The following is an 18118-nucleotide window of genomic DNA, read 5'->3' as shown; positions in this document are numbered from 1 at the left end:
AATCCCATTGACCCTGCAGGTCTGAGCTGAACTGCTCTCAGTCCCTGCAGCTGGGAGAGGACTGCCTCTTCAGAGGGTCTGCTCTTAACTTCTGAGCAGGAGGATCACAGTTTGCCAGCTCCTTTCATCTGAGCCCATTTGAACAAAGACTGTCAAGTTGTCTAGAGCCTCAAGTTTGCCACTACCCTAGAAGTGAAAGCAGCCTATCAAGAAGAGGGAATGAGAGAACCTGCACAAGTCAACAGGCAAAGGCAAAAGATAACACATTTAAAGGCCACGCTTCACAATCAAAACAGCGGCTCCTTTTAGGTAAAATGAATGGAAATATGCGTAAGAACTTGAATTTGGGAAGGGGGTCTCCTAAGGAGATGAAAATGTACCAGAGGCTTTCTGATAGTAGAAAACATGACTTTTGCTTTTTTTTCTTTAAAAAAATTAATAGAAGAACTGAAATTAGTGGTTTGGAAGGGCAAATGGAAGAAATATCCTATAACCCGGAACAGTAATCAAAAGAAATGGAGAGATGAGGGACAAGATGGTGGCTGAATAAGGAGCTCCAAAAAGTCAGCTTGACCTACAGGGCAGTTACTAATCACCCAGAGCTATCTAAAACACCTGTTTGGGGGGCCCAGGAGACCAGAAGAACATCCTGCGACATCTTTGAAAGAATGAAAGGAGGATGCTGCCTATCTGCAGTGAAATTGCATGAGTAGAGCATTCTGTGCTGCAAAGGCTGGTACCCAGCCTTCACTGATGGCACAAGCCTCCCTGGGACCTATTCTGTGAATAGAGCTGGAGCTCCATTTCCCAAAAACAGGGAAGGAAGAGATGGTTGGTCACTGACTTCAGCTATTGATTAGTAAAATTGGTTAGCTAAAGTATAATCCTAAGAATGGCTAAAGTTTGAACCTCTCCAAGTTGGAAAGAGGCTGGCAGCTGCCATTTTAATTCTACTCCTGGCATGAGGGGAAGCAGGGCTGATTGAAAATCACAGTGATGGAGGGACCGGTTTCCTTCTATCCAGATTGAACTGTAGCCCTAGCCTAGGCTCCAGCCCTACCTCCAGCAGGGAGGAAGTTGCTGGGAACTGCACCAGCCTCTGTGGATAACTGCAGGCACTTTTGACTGGCACAGTCTGAATAGTTGGATACCTGTGACTCCACCCCCACCCCTGATAGGACAAGAGGGGCTTGGTGTTTCCACAGCTTCTCTGGGTAACTGCAAGTACTTTTGGCCCACACAGACTGAATAGTCCGACACCTCTGGTCCATCCCCACCTCCAGGTAGGATAGGAGGGGAGCTGTTTTCCTTACCCTCTCAGGATAATGGCAGGTACTTTTGGTCTGTAAGGACTGAACTGTTGGGTACCTGTGGATCCACCCTCCCCTCCCCCCAATAGGATAGGAGGGGGCTGGGGTTTCCTCAGCCTTTCAGGGCAATGGGGAGCACTTTCAGCCTGCATAGACTGAAATGTTGGCTGCCTGTGGATCCACTCCCATCCCCCACTAGGATAGGAGGGACCTGGGGTTTGCTCAGCCTTTTCAGGTAACAACAGGCCCTTTTGGCCTACATGGAATGAACTGGTGGGTGCCTGTGCTTCCATCCCCACCCCCTAAAGGGTAGAAGGGACAGTACTTGCTCAGCCTTTCAGGGCAACTGCAGGTACATTTGGCCCATATGGATTAGATTGTTGAGCTTTCCAGAGGGTCCCCTCCCCTGGCAGGGGAGGAAGGGAGCTGGTGCTATGTCAGTCTATCTAGGCAACTATGGTCGTTTTGGACCCACATGGCATAGATTGTTGCCCACACCTGCTGCTCCATCCCCTCCTCAGACAGGGGAGGAAGGGGTGTGAAGCTTCATCAGTCTCTCTGGGCAACTACAGATGGTCTTGCCTGCATGACTTGGACTATTACATATGCCTGCAGCTCTGTTCCTACCCCTGGCAGAGGAGAAAGGTGGGAGAAGCTTCATGAGTCTCTGGGCCAACGTGGACAGCATCAGTCTCCAGAGCTTACAGTACCAACTACATCCTTGGCTGCTTCTGTACAACCAGCAAGGGAAAAAGGGCAAGAAAGCCCTAAACTAAAGAGAGAAACTGTGCCCAGAATAAATACATCTAGTAAGTCAGATGCCAAGACACCAACAAAAAATTACAATCCATTCTAAAAAAGAAAAAGATATGACCCAGTCAAAGGAACAAGATAAGCCTCCAGATGGCATTAAGGAGTTGAGATAACTAATCATAGATGTTCAAACAAATCTCCTTAATAAATTCAGTGAGGTGGCTAAAGAGATTAAGGATATTAAGAAGACACTGGGTGAGCACAAAGAAGAATTTGAAAGCATAAGTAGAAAAATAGCAGATCTTACAGGAATGAAGGGTGTACTAAATAAAAAATACACTGGAGTCATAACAGCAGATGTGAGGAGGCAAAAGAAAGGAATGGTGAGCTTGAAGTATTGGCCTCCAAAAGTGAACATAAGAAGAACAAAGGAAGAAAAGAATAAAAGAAAAGCTTCTAGCCAAGAACCTTATATCCAGCAAGATTATCTTTCAATAAGGATAAGTTTAGAATAGTCATAGATAAACAGAAATGGAGAGAGTTTGTAACCAAGAGATGAGAGAGGGGGTTTGGAAGAGAGTTTAGAAATGAAGATTATATCAGTAAAAGTAACCAAAAGTGTAAAAGAGTGGTGAAAATAAAATTAGATAAAACCCAAAGGTCAAAATGGGTGAAATAAGAACTGCCATTACAGTAATAACATTGAATGTTAATAGACTCCCCAGTCAAAAGACACAGACTGGCAGAATGGATAAGAAAATATGAGCCACGTATAAGCTATCTACAAGAGACTCACCTTAGACCCAAGGATACCAATAGATTGAAAGCAAAAGACTGGAAAAAGATATTCCATGCATGCAGTAAACAAACAAACAAACAAACAAAAAAGCTGGGCTAGCTATACTTATATTTGATGAAATGGGCTTTAAAAGCAAAACTATTATTAGAGACAAGTAAGGACATTATATATTAGTAAAAGGGGAAATTCACCAGGAAGAAATAACAATGATAAATGTATACACACCTAACCAGGATGCCCCAAAATACATGAGGCAAACAGTGGCAAAACTGAAGGGAAAAATAGGTATCTCTACAATAATAGTTGGAGACTTCAATATACCACTCTCAGCACTGGAAAGAACATCTGGGCAGAGGATCAATAAAGAAACTGAGACCTTGAATAATATGATAAATGGACTAAGCGTAAAAGACATATATAAAATATTGCACCCCAAAACAGGATATACATTTTTCTCCAGTGCTATAGATCTTTCTCCAGGTTAGACCATATGTTGGGTCACAAAACAGTTCTCAATAAATTCAATGAGATTGAAACTATACAAAGCACTTTCTCTGATCATAATGAAATAAAGTTGGAAATCAACAAGAGGTAGAAAAAGGAAAATTCACAAATATATGGAGATTAAATAATACATTCTTAAATAATCAGCGGGTCAAAGAAGAAATTGCGAGAGAAATCAATAAAATATCTTCAGATGAACGAAAACGAGAACACAACATATCAGAATCAGTGGGATACAGCGAAGGCATTGCTGAGAGGGAAAATTATAGCCCTCAGTGCTTAAATTGAAAAGCAGGAAGTGGATGTGGCTTAAGCAATTGGGCCCCCGTCTACCATATAGGAGGTCCAGGGTTCAATGCCCAGGGCCTCCTGGTGAAGGCAAACTGGCCCGTGTGGCAAGCTTGCCCACACAGAGTGCTGGCCTGTGTGGAGTGCTGGCCTGTGCAGAGTACTGCCCTGTGCAGGAGTGCTGGCCCACATGGAGAACTGGTGCAGCAAGATGATGCAATAAAAAGAGACATAGAGGAGAAACATAAGAGATGTAGCAGATCAGGGAGCTGAGGTGGTGCAAGAGAATGATCGCCTCTTTCCCACTCTGGAAGGTCCCAGGATTAGTTCCTGGAGCCGCTTAATGAGAATACAAGCAGACACAGAAGAACACTCAGTAAATGGATACAGTGAGTAGACAATGGGGTGGGGTGGGTGAGAAATAAATAAAATAAATAAATCTTTTTTTTAAAAAAAGAAGAAAGAGCTAAAATCCATGACCTAACCATACAGCTGGAGGCACTAGAAAAAGAACAAACTATTCCCAAAGCAAGAACAAGGAATGAAAAAACAAAGATAGAGCAGCAATATATGAAATTGAGAACAGCAGCAACAATACCAACAAAACAATAGAATTAACAAAACTAAAAGTTGGCTTTTTGAGAAGATTAACAAAACCCACAAACCCTTACCTAGACTGACAAAGAAAAAAAGAAGATGCAAATAAAATAAAAAATGAAAACAGGGACATTACTACTGACCCCAGAAATAAAAGAGATCATAAGAGGATACTATGAACAGCTGTATGCCAATAAACTAGACAATATAGATGAAATGGGAAAATTTCTAGGAATGCACAAACAACCTACACTAACCCTAGAAGAAATAGAAGACTCAAAAAACCAATCACAAGAGATTGAAACTCACCAAACAACTCCCGAATTGAACCCAGGACCAGAAAGCTTCAGAGTTGAGTTCTACCAAGCATTCAAAGAAGATTTAATACCAATCTATTCAAGTTCTTCCAAAAAATTGAGCAAGAAGGAACACCACCAAACTCATTCTATAAAGCCAATATCACCCTAATACCAAAGCCAGGTAAAGATATTATGAAAAAAGAAAATTACAGACCCATTTCCTTAATGAATATGGATGCAGAAATCCTCAACAAAATGCTTGCTAATCAAATCCAACAACACAAAAGAATTATTTATCGTGATAAAGTGGATTTTTTATCCAGCCAGCAAGGGTGGTTTAACATAAGAAAATCAGTTAGCGCGGACCAGCAGAATATCCCTGTCTACGTATAATAACAGGAGTTAAAAATGCTGTTTGACCTAAAGTAAGGGGGAAATGGAAAGGACAAATGAGTTTATTTGGCTATGAGTCTCTAAAAAAGAGTCTGGAGGTTGTCAGAAGGATTGCCCTTATGCACTGAGCAGAGTCTCAGAGACAGATAAAGTAGATACGACCCCAGGTATTGGTCCTTTTGAGGGCTAAAGAGACCCACAGGTTTTATGGTCATGGCAGATGGGGTTCACTGCCATGTCAGTTGGCCCTTCTTTGGAGCTGGTGTTTCTGCGTGATGGAGCTGGACTCAGATGTGATCTCTTTTCACAAGCCTTCCATGCTACTTTGCTGGAATTGTAGTTGGTGCTGGGGCTTAAGATATATCTAGGGCATTGGAATCTCTGGACTGACAATATGATAGCCAGGCCCTGAGCCTCAACAGACTTCAGCTCCTACACTCTGATTTATTGGGCTTACCCCACTCAGCTAACATGGAGTTAAAGAATGTCAACCACCACGCCATGGAGCCTAGAGTGCCTACAACTGAAAGCAGGAGGGTTGCATCCAGTATCCATGTGGAATCTAAGCCCCCTCTTGACATAGATGTGGAATGGACACAACCAAGCCAAGGTCCACAGGAAGGAGGAATACAGTAAGGATTAGAGTGGACTTAATGATATTCTCTTCATGAACTATTGTGGTTAATAATCGAGAAAATGTGGCATTGGTGTGGAAAGGTGGCCATGGTGGCTGCTGGGTGTGGGGAATGGGAGGAAGAGATGAGATGTGGAGGCATTTTCGGGACTTGGAGTTGTCCTGGGTGGTGCTGCGGGGACGGTTGCCAGACATTGTGTGTCCTCCCATGGCCTACTGGATGGAACATGGGAGGGTGTGGACTATGGTGTGGACCGTTGGTCATGGGGTGCAGCGATGCCCGGAGAGGTACTCACCAGATGCAATGGATGTGTCATGATGATGGGGGAGAGTGTTACTGTGGGGGGAGTGGTGGGGTGGGGGCAGTGGGGGTGAATGGGGACCTCATATTTTTTGAATGTAATATTTTAAAAAAAATGAATAAATTGAGTAGAATTTGAAAAAAAAAGTTAAAATAATAGTACCCTTAAAATAAAAAAAAAATAAAAAAATCAGCGTACTACACCACATTAATAACAAAGAAGAAAAATCACATGATCCTATGAATTGATGCCGAAAAGGCATTTGACAAAATATAGCATCCTTTCTTGATAAAAATACTATAAAAGGAATTGAAGGAAACTTTCTCAACATGATAAAGGCCATAACCTCCTCCCCCAGCTAACATTGTACTCAGTGGTGAAAGACTGAAAGCTTTCCCACTGAGATCAGGGACAAGTATGCCACCATCACTGCTTTTGTTTAATATACTGCTAGAGATTCTTGCTGGAGCAAGCAGGTAAGAAAAAAGAAATAAAAGGCATCCAAATTGGAAAGGAAGAAGTAAAACTTTTGCTATTTGCAGGTATGCTTCTATTTCGAAAGTCCCGAAAAATCTACAACAAAGCTGTTAGAGCTAATTAAAGATTTCAGTACAGTATCAGGATACAAGATCAATATACAAAAATCAGTGGTGTTTCTATACACTAGTAATGTGCAATCTGAGGAGGAAGTCAGGGAAAAAATTCCATTTAACATAGCAACTAAAACTAAATAAAATATTTAGGAATAAACTTAACCAAGGATGTAAAGCAATGTGAGAAGTGGACTTGGCCCAGTGGTAGGGCATCTGTCTACCACATGGGAAGTCTGTGGTTCATACCCCGGGCCTCCTTGACCTGTGTGGAGCTGGCCCATGTGCAGTGCTGATGTGCGCAAGGAGTGCCCTGCCATGCAGGGGTGTCCCCCACGTAGGAGAGCCCCACGCGCAAGGAGTGCGCCCTGTAAGGAGAGCTGCCCAGTGCGAAAAAAAGTGCAGCCTGCCCAGGAATGGCACCGCACACAAACGGAGAGTTGACAGAACAAGATGATGCAACAAAAAGAGACACAGATTCCCGTGCTGCTGACAACAGAAGCGAACGAAGAAGAACACACAGCAAATGGACACAGAGAACAGACAACTGGGGTGGGGGAGGGGGAAGGGGAGAGAAATAAATAAAAATAAATCTTTAAAAAAAAGTAGGGATTAAAAAAAAAAACCCAATGCATTGCTAAAAGAAATTTAAAAAGACCTAAATAATTGGAAGAACATTCCATGCTCATGGATTGGGAGACTAAATATCATTAAGATGTCAATTCTACCCAAACTGATATACAGATTCAATGCAATCCTGATAAAAATTGCACCAGCAGTTTTTAAACAGATGGAAAACACAATTAGAAAATTTGTTTGTAAGGGTGAGGGGCCCTGAATAGCCAGAAACATCTTACAAAGGAAAAGCAAAGTTGGAGGACTCTCACTTCCAGACTTTAAATCACATTACCTAGGTGGTAAAAGCAGTATGGTGTGGGCATAAAGACAGACACATAGACCAGTTGAACCGAATTGATGTTTCAGAAACAGATCTTTACATCTATGGTCAAGTGATTTTTTTTTTTTTTTTAACAAATCAATTGTATTGTTATATATTAATATAGCATAAATCCATCCAAAGCGTATAATCAGTGGTATTTGGTGTAATCACATATTTGTGCATTCATCACCCCAGTCATTCCCAGAGCACTTTCATTATTCCTACTAATAAACAAAAATCATCAAAACAAACAGAACTCACCACCTCTCAATCTATGCCTCACCTGCCATACATAGGTATTTGTATTTGTATTTATATTTCACATTTGTATTTATATTTTGTAAAAACAGTCGTATATACACTATCCCCCATATTCATGTTTTACATGAGGTTTTACTACCTTATACAGTCCCATCTTACAGTTTTTAGCTTTCCCTCTGGTCAAGTGATTTTTGACAAGCCTCTCAAACTCACCCAGCTGGATTAGAACAGTCTATTCAACAAATAGCCAAAAGAAAGAAAGAGGACCCCTATCTCACACTTGATACAAAAATTAACTCAAAATGGATCAAAGACCTAAATATAAATGCTAGAACCGTAAAGTTCCTGGAAAAAAATGTAGGAAAATATCTTCAAGACCTGCTGGTAGGTAGTGTATTCTTAAACCTTACATGAGCAATGAAACAAAACATTGATAAATGAGACCTCCTCAAACTTAAACACTTTTGTGTTTCAAAGGACTTTGACAAGAAGGTGAAAAGGCAGCCATTCAGTGGAAGAAAAAATTTGGAAACCACATATCCGATAAAGGTTTTATTTCCATGCTATATAAAGAGATCATAGGGAAACGGACTTTGGCCCAGTGGTTAGGGCGTCCGTCTACCATATGGGAGGTCCGCGGTTCAAACCCCGGGCCTCCTTGACCCGTGTGGAGCTGGCCATGCGCAGTGCTGATGCGCGCAAGGAGTGCCGTGCCACGCAAGGGTGCCCCGCGTAGGGGAGCCCCACGCGCAAGGAGTGCGCCCGTGAGGAGAGCCGCCCAGCGTGAAAAGAAAGAGCAGCCTGCCCAGGAATGGCGCCGCCCACACTTCCCGTGCCGCTGACGACAACAGAAGCGGGTGCCGCTGATGACAACAGAAGCGGACAAAGAAACAAGACGCAGCAAACAGACACCAAGAACAGACAACCAGGGAGGGGGGGAAATTAAATAAAATAAATAAATCTTTAAAAAAAAAAAAAAAAAAAAAAAAAAAAAAAAAAAAAAGAGATCATACAACTCAACAATAAAAGAGCAAGCAATCCAATTTAAAAGTGGGCCAAAAACTAAATAGACATTTCTCCAAAGATGAAATACAAGTGGCCAAAATGCACAAGAGAAAATGTTCCATATCACTAGCTATTAGGGAAATGCAAATCAAAATGACAATGAGCTATCATTTCACAGTGTGTAGAATGGCCATTATTAAAAAGCAGAAAACAGTAAGTGCTGGAGAGAAAATGGTGAAATATGAACACTCCTTCACTGTTGGTGGGATTTAAAATGATGCACCCTCTATGGAAAACAGTTTGGTTGTTCCTCAGGAAGCTAAATACAGAACGCCATATGATCCAGCAATGCCTCTACTACGAATATATCCAGAAGAACTGAAAAAATGTGACACAAACAGACATTTGCACACAGATATTTATAGAGGTGTTATTCATGATTGCAAAAAGATGGAAACAACCAAGTATCCATCAACCAATGTCTGGATAAACAAAATGTGGTATTGACGGCGGACTTGGCCCAGTGGTTAGGGCGTCTGTCTACCACATGGGAGGTCCGCGATTCAAACCCCGGGCCTCCTTGACCCGTGTGGAGCCAGCCCATGCGCAGTGCTGATGTGTGCAAGGAGTGCCGTGCCATGCAGAGGTGTCCCCCACGTAGGGGAGCCCCATGTGCCAGGAGTGTGCCCCGTAAGGAGAGTGGCCCAGTGTGAAAGGAAGTGTGGCCTGCCCAGGAATGGTGCTGCACATACGGAGAGCTGACACGACAAGATGATGCAAATAAAAAGAAACACAGATTCCCATGCTGCTGACAACAACAGAAGCGGACAAAGAAGATGCAGCAAATAGACACAGAGAACAGACAACCAGGGTCGGGGGGAGGGGAGAGAAATAAATAAATAAATCTTTTAAAAAAATATGTTCATACGATGGAATACTATGTTACAATAAGCAGAAATGAAATTGGGACCCATGTAATAACATGGATGAATCTTTTAAAAAAATATTTCTCTCTCCCCATCCCCCCATCCCCCCAGCAGTTGTGTGCTCTCTGTGTCCATTTGTAGTGTGTTCTTCTGTGACCACTTCTATCCTTATCAGTGGTACCGGGAATCTGTGTTTCTTTTTGTTGTGTCAGCTCTCTGTGTGTGCGGTGCCATTCTTGGGTAGGCTGCACTTTCTTTCGTGCTGGGCGGCTCTCCTTATGGAGCGCGCTCCTTGTGCGTGGGGCACCCCTACATGGGGGATACCCCTGTGTGGCATGGTACTCCTTGCGCGCATCAACACTGCACATGGGCCAACTCCACACAGGTCAAGGAGGCCCAGGGTTTGAGCCACGGACCTCCCATGTGGTAGGCGGACGCCCTAACCACTGGGCCAAGTCCACTTCCCATGGATGAATCTTGAAGACATTATGCTAAGCAAAGTAAGCCAGGTATAAAAAGACCAATATTGCATGGTTTCACTAATACGTACTAAATAAAAAGAATAAATGCATGGAGTTAAAACCTAAAATATAGGTTATTAGGGGATAAGAGGAAGGCTGTGAAAGAGTCCTGATGCTTAATGTATGTAGAAGTTTTAATTAATTTAACTGTAAATATGTAGAAATGCATAGAGTTGATGGTAACACATTATAGTGAGTAGCAGCTGGTTGATGGTAACACATTATAGTGAGTAGCAGCTGGTTTATAAAAGGATTGTGGTGAAAAGGGAAGTCTAGAAATGTAAATGTCAGTTGAAAGAAAACTGGAGAATAATCTAGGGACCGAATAACACAGTGAACCCAGAAGTGGATGAGAGTTGTGGTTAATAGTACAAATGCATGAATGTCCTTCTGTGAACTAGAACCGATGTATGTCACTGTTGCAGGGTGGTGGGAATATGGAGAAGCATGGGAAAAATACAATTAATGTAAACTATCAACTATAGTTAACAGCAATACAGTAATATTCTTGCATCAATGCCAAAGATGTACTGTGTTAGGAGAGTGTAAACTACACTGTAAACTATTATCCATGCAGTGCAGCAGTGCTCCAGAATGTATTCACCAAATGCGATGAATGTGCCACAATGATGAAAGAAGTTGTTGGTGTGGGAGGAGTCGTGTGGGGTGGGTGTGGGGTATATGAGAACCTCTTATATTTTTTAATGTAACATTTTTTGTGATCTATGTATCTTCAAAAAAATACAATAAAAAATAAAAAATAAAATAATAGGGGGATATTGACCATGAGGTGCAGTGGTGCTCAGAAATGTACTCACCAAATGCAATGAATGTCTCATGATGATGGAGGAGGTTGTTGTTATGGGGGGAGGAGTGGGGTGAAGGGGTGGGGGGTATATGGGGACCTCATATTTTTTTAATGTAACATTAGAAAAATAAAGACAAAAAAATAATAGGGGGATATGGAAAAAATATACCAAATGTATGCAGTGGACCATAGTTAGTGGTAATAGTCTGATGATATTATCTCATAATCTGTAAAAAATGTTCCACAACCATATGGTATATATTAATGAAGGGTTGTTGTATGGGAATTCTACACATGTGCATGATTGTTTTGTAAATTCACAACTGTGTGTGTGTATACACACATATATAAATGGAAATGAAAAATTAAAATGTGAGACATTTGGAGGCCTTATCCAGTAGACTTGGCATGCAAATGAATAGATAAAAAAGTAATAGAAAAATAATAGAAAATTTCACTGAGCTGAGGAAATACTTGGTTCTTCAGATTAAATGTATTCATCAGCTCACACTAAAACCAATACTTAGACATTCTTTGGTGGAATTCTTAAACTTCAAGAAGAAGGAGAAAATTGTAAAGTTTTCTAGGAAGAAAGAATAGGTTGTTTGCAAAGGAAAGTGAGTTAAGCTCTCATTGGATTTCCCGTATGCAACCCTGGAGGCTGGGAGACAGTGGGGGGTGTCTCCAGGTTGTTAAAGGGAGAGGACTGTAGTCTTCCGTATGTCCAGCAAGATATCACTCACATGTTATTGCAAAAGGAAAACATCTTCAAACATGTGCAGACACAAAACATGCTCTGTCGAATGTACCTGAGGTATTATCCAGTGAAATTCTTTAACCAAAAGATATTTGAAGCAGAGCAGAGATACTGAGATGGGGGATAGAAGAGTGCAGGAAATAGTGAGGAACAGTGTACCTTTTAGAACATATTCTTTAATATAAATGGCTATTGCTACTATGAATCGAAGTTTTATTATGTATTAAGAATTTTAAAAATAGAGGATATCTACAATAGGGGAAAACACAATAGGCTGAAATTAAAATTCTAAACCATTTCTGCAAGACCTAAGGCTTTGGGAAGAAGGAGGAGAGAGTATAGAAATAGTTTCACCTTTAGTCAATTAAATTAACATAGATCAAATAAAATATGGGGCATAGTTATTTATTTGTGTTATAGAAAGAGAAATAAGTGTTCCATTTTGACTGTTCAGAATTAGAAGGCATATTAGTTAGGACTAGTTTTGGTTGCGTATAATAGACAACTCCTGGATAACAATGGCTTAAACATATAAAGGTTTATACCATCATATAAAGAAGTACAGAGGTAGGCAGTTCAAAGGTTGATATGGTGGGATCAGAGTCTTCATGGACCCAGGTTCCTTGCATCTTGCTGCTCTTGTACCATCGAAGCTTTTCTTCTGAGCCAATATAGCTGCTTGAGTTCCAGACATCACATCTGCATTCCAGAATCAGTAAGGAGAAAGTAGGGAAGAAGAGTTTGCCCTCTCCCTTTGAGACATACATCTTAAGAGTACCACACAGCACCTATATTTATATTTTTGGGTAGAACTTAGCTACATAGAACTGCAGGGGAGCCATAGGGAGTGCTCAGCTAAAAATAGAAGTTATTTTGCTAAGGAAGAAAAGGAGAATGAAAGGAACTTGGGATCCCTGTCAGAAGCTGATAACTAGAAGAATGCAAATCAAAATATTGAGGAATCTTTTTCACCTTTCCCTTTGGTAAAAAGTTATATAAGAATTGATGAAACCAGTGTTAGCAAGCGATTGGGGGGCAGGAGTAGTGGGTGCTCCTATACATTGCTGGTAGGAATATGAATTGTTCCAACTTTTGGTGCATGTAATTTGAAAATATCTAATAAATATTAGAATAGTCATACCTGGCAACCCAGCTATCACACTTCTAGGAGTCTCTCTCGCAGAAATGAAGCATCAGTGCAACCAGTGCTACATATACAGCTGTTTCCTGTACTGTTGTTTGTAGTGGCAAAAGGCTGGAAAGAATGGGAGTACCCACCTGCAGTATATTAGGTAGCAATTAGAAGAGCCAGTTCTGTATGTATTTACTTGAAGGAAGGTTTAAAAATAAATTGCAGGGGAGTGGACGTAGCTTATGTGGTTGAGTGCCTGCTTCCCATGTACAAGGTCCTGGGTTTACTTCCTGGAACCTCCTAAAAAAAAACCCAACCAAACAACAACAACAACAAAACAAATTGCTGAGTCAAGTCTCCAGGATTACAAACTGGTGGCGCATAGCGGCAGATAATAGTGTGTGCCAGGTTTTATGCCAGTATCTTGTTTATTTCTTACCAGACACTTACAAGATAGGCCCTATTAGTATCACCTGTTTTCTCAGATGAAGAATTTGTAGTACATAGAGACTAAATAACTTGTTTTTATGATCCACCACCCAATAAACAGTGGGCTCAGGATAAGACCAGGGTTTCAGAATCTGAGTTTTTATCAACTCTGCCACCCTGCCCTGGCAACTCTAATTCCACTCCCAGATGCTTTGTGTGGCCAGCTCTATGACACCTGCACCTTCACCACTGATGTGGTCTGCCTTGGCCCCAAGGCGTTTGAAGTCCAATAAAGTATAATTTAAAATAATTAGATATAGAGAACCCCCTAGAGGCTCCTGATACCTTGAGTTTCCAGAGTTGAGTGCAGCAGCTCTGCACAGGAGTCGCTGCACTGCCACAGGGATCATGGTATTCTCCTTTACCAGCAGCAGCATTAATTCATCTGCTTATATTATTTACATGAGAAAGGATAAATATGAAAATGAAGATCTAATAAAGTATGGCTGGCCTGAAGATATTTGGCTTCATGTGGACACACTCTTTTTGGCTCATATATATCTTCAATTACCTAAAGGGGAGAAGCTAAAATACATTCCAAAGGAAGTGCTGGAGGACTGTGCACATCTTGTGAAGGCATTTAAGGCTGCAAGGTGAGCAATGTTAATGTGGTCTAACCTAAGAGAACAACTGAGATGGATGTGGGGCAGACAGGCTTTCACAGGCAAAAGGATGTTAAAATTGTGACAGTGCAGAAGAAAGTGAATGATATATGGAATTGATTAGAAAAGACCAACAGGGAACAGCTCCCAGACCTGGCAGCAAAGAGAGAAGGCAGAGACTGTGAAGAGAGGGATGAAAAAAACAAAACACAACAAACCAGGGAAGTGGACTTGGCCCAGTGGTTAGGGCGTCCGTCTACTACATGGGAGGTCCAAGGTTCAAACCCCAGGCCTCCTTCACCCATGTGGAGCTGGCCCATGTGCAGTGCTGATGCGTGCAAGGAGTGCCCTGCCATGCAGGGGTGTCCCCCACGAATGGGAGCCCCATGCACAAGGAATGTGCCCCATAGGGAGAGCCGCCCAGCGCGAAAGAAAGTGCAGCCTGCCCAGGAATGGTGCCGCCCACATGGAGAACTGACACAACAAGATGACGGCAACAAAAAGAAACACAGATTCCCGTGCCGCTGACAACAACAGAAGTGGGCAAAGAAGAAGACGCAGCAAATAGACACAGAGAACAGACAACCGGGGCGGGGGGGAAGGGGAGAGAAATAAATAAAATCTTTAAAAAACAAAAAACAAACCCCAATTCAGGAAATGAAAAAGAGAAAAAAAAAAAAGAAGAAGAAGGAAATGGATGCGCTTAGGAGCTATTCATCATTAATGAAAGTTGAGAATATGTCTTCAAATCAGGATGGTAATGATTCAGATGAACTCATGTGAATGGTGAAAAGGATCTTTAAAAGATGTGAATTTTGGGACAGTTGCAGACCTTTTGATTTCACCTATGTTCTATATTACCAAAAACCAACAAAAATATTAATTTCAGAGATTTTTTAAAAATTCCCCTTTTTTGGCTGACAGAAGCTAATCATATATGTGTTATATAATTGGACTTGAAGACAGCATGTAACTTTAGGAAAGTGAAAATATTTTTGCCAGAACATCTCTTCATACCTCATGAAAGTTGGCTGCCCTCATTTTTGAGATAGGCTTTAGAAAGAACCAACTCTGAAAAGTATTTGTCATTGTGGTCTCCCTGAAAACAGATGTCTTGAAAAGCTTTTCATATTCTTAAAATATCTTCTCCAAGAATGTGTTGGTGAGCAGTATATGTGAATGTTCCCCCCATGCACCTGATTCCTAATGAGAAAAAAGGAAGCATATGGCTTTGAAGATGATAGTGTTATTTTCAGAAGATTACTGGCATTAATATTTGTGTACCGTTGTCTTAGTCTATCTAGCATAGTGATCCTCAGGCTTTCAGTGTGTCCTAGCTTCTACATCTTTGCTTTTTCTGAGTGAGGGTCTCTATTTTAGTTCCATTGTATTTAAAGAAATAATCTGTGCTAATCAAGGCTGGACCTTGTGGGAGTTTTTACTTGAGCACCAAGTAACCCAAGCCATATACATTACTACTTCCAGGCTCTGGAGTCATTTCTCCGCACTTGAAGCAGGGAAATAGGAGAGGAAGTGCTCTGTGAATCATTTTGTAAATGTAGGTTATGTGCTTTTTTGTCTTGGGATATACCATAAAGCAAAAGTCTACATTATAATTATGATTTTAGAAAGAATTAAGCATTTCACTAGCCAGCCAAATTTTTTTATATATCTTGAAATAAGACATTTTAAGTTGAAACCTGGGGGTTCAGATTTTTCAGTTGTACACTCAGTGATTTAAGGTGTAACATTATTACTGATTTGAACCAACTATCCAGTGTGATTTTGAATAGAAGATATAGTCTTTCTTGCAGAGCATAAGCCAACTCCTGTACAAAGAACAAACAAACCCAAAAAACCATGAGGCAGAAAGAGAACAAAGCTTACAGGACAGGAGGGGCACAAAGTCATATCTAACCACACCCTGAGCTCTATGCACAGCATTCTCATTCTTAACTGTATTATAATCCAGCAAGAATCTCCTACAAGAAATACTCTTCCTGTAACAGCACTTTGATACTGTGGATAAAACCAAAAGACTTCAGTGTTTCAATGTATCCCAAGTTTGTCTGTGGGGTTCAACTGGAAAATTCCCTTAGGGGATTTTGAAGGGGGTATGGAAGATAACTCCAGAGATTAGTGACTGTGCGTGTATCAGTATTCATTCTGGAGTTCTGCAATTTAAGAAGTTATTATAAAGTGTCTTTTTATTTTTATTTTTAAAAAGGAACACCCTAGATAAGCAACTATACCTTTCTTTCTCTCCTTTGTTTCTTCCAAGATTGTCTTTATACATGTCACAATTTAAATAAGAAGACTTGTTTTCCTTTGTGTGAGATGAATCTTTAGGCTGTCAGCTGGGTTAATGTCGGGCATCTTCCTGTTTTTGAACATTTCATTCTTTAACCGAAGCATAAATAGCAGCTCATGGTCCTGCTTTATCAAGAGGGAACTCTGGTCCCATCAAAACATGAGTCAGAGATGATTGATGTGGAGTTGCTCAGAGAAGGGTTCATGAGCCGTGGCAGCCATGAGCTGCACTCCTGACTCTGTGCAACTCTCTCTCACTGGACAGCTGTAAAGGCAGCCAAGACTTTGGCAACAGCTCTGCCAGTCCAGTGAGGAAGATGGGCACATGATTAATGACACATAGGAGTGCTGTGGAGAATTCTGGGTGCTCTGAAAGCATGTGAAAGAATATAATATTGTCCATAGTATTGGAGCCACAAAAGGGCTCACAGAGGAAGTAACACTTAAAATGAAAGTGGAAAAGAGTAAGAAAGAGCCAGGAGAAGAGGAGGGGTGGTGGGTTGGGGAGGGGAGATATTTTAGGAAGAAACCAGCCCCTGTTTAAGCGGGGCAGAGAGGCAGGGGAGCAGTAAAGGCGGTAGGGTGGGTGTGGTCATGGGTGTGGTCCAGCCACAGTGCTGGCCCTTGTTCTTGTCTCTGCCCATCTCTCTTTCCTTTGCTGGGCTGCACATATGGTGGAACCATGTGCCAGGGACTAGGTGGGGAGAGACTGCATGTTTCCAGCACAGAACCTGTTCCTCATCAGGGTCTGTGATTCTCAGTGAGCCTGCTCTAGGGCTAGCATACCTGCGTAGGATGGGTGCCTCTAGGCTCTCCTCTCAGACCCAGCCTGTCTCAATGACCTTGTCTATTGCCCGTCCACTGTAAGGACCAGGGCCTGAGCATTTGGGACTGCGTTGGAATACAGGCAAACAGGGAGAAAGCAGATAGTAAGGACAGGACATGAGCTTCATTGGGAACACTGCAGGGGTACTTGCCTCTGCCACAGCCACCTTTTGTACTTCTATGCCTTTTGTGCAGTCCTTGAGCCTTTTATTGGGCACAGAACCAGGCAGCTGGGGGTGTTGTTGGGGTGTCTTAAGCCTCAGAGTCTTGCTCTGGCCCTGTCCCTTTCTTTGCCATATTAGGTTGGATGAATGGTTCATTTTTATTAAGATTACAACAGACTATACTGGGAACTGAAGATACGATAATATTTGAGACCCTATGCCACCTCCTTATAGGTGGCTTCGATTAAGGGACTTAATACTTAGAGCAGTACTCCTAGGTGCCAACACTTGTTATTAGTTAATCTTTGCAACAGTGGCGTGAGGATGGTACAATACTATTATCCCCACTTTACAGAGGGGAGAACTGAAGCTTAGAGGCTCTTGCCTGCAGTCACACAAATCATAGGGGGCAAAGCCAGGATTGAAACCCAGGACTGTTGGACTTCTAAGACTCGCCCCTCTCCAGTGGTGAACAAGATAGACATGACACTCATTTACAGAGCTCATGGTCTGAGGGAGTAGAGATGTGCATAGAGAAAGTAGTAATTCCATGTCTGAGTGGTAAGGACTACAGAAAGGTAAGAGCAGAGGGCATGCATAGCAGGGTTGCTCAGCCCAGACTTGGGGGTAAGGTAGGCTTCCCCTAGGAGGCAATCTGCAGGGTGAAGGGGCAGGGAACAGTATTCCAGACAGGGTCCTGGGTGTAATCAGTGTCACTCCTCACCCAGGGGTTTTGTCTAAGGCTTCTCTGGGCTTTGGTCAAGAGGCACTTGTTCAGCGGTCTGTGCACCTACTCAGTGCTAATCATTTGAGGGCAGGGATGTAGCTACTTCTCCCAGTCAGACTCCTGGGACCTTTACCTCCAGTTACTCCCACTGAACAAGGCCTCTGCTTCTCTAGCTTGTACCA

The 18118-nt window shown here is 42.0% G+C and overlaps 1 protein-coding gene and 1 pseudogene across 14 annotated transcripts in view; both read left to right on the top strand.

Moving 5' to 3' along the window:
- RALGPS1 (Ral GEF with PH domain and SH3 binding motif 1) overlaps positions 1 to 18118 on the top strand; it is a 469715-nt gene that overhangs the window by 33508 nt on the left and 418089 nt on the right. The gene's annotated exons all lie outside the window — the stretch shown is intronic.
- Positions 780 to 15605, top strand: LOC101445678 (coiled-coil domain-containing protein 25-like; annotated as a pseudogene).

Source organism: Dasypus novemcinctus, chromosome 8, assembly GCF_030445035.2.
Source record: "Dasypus novemcinctus isolate mDasNov1 chromosome 8, mDasNov1.1.hap2, whole genome shotgun sequence".
Lineage (NCBI taxonomy): Eukaryota > Metazoa > Chordata > Mammalia > Cingulata > Dasypodidae > Dasypus > Dasypus novemcinctus.
The sequence above is the reverse complement of the archived record's forward strand: the minus strand, read 5'-3'. Positions and strand labels throughout refer to the sequence as shown.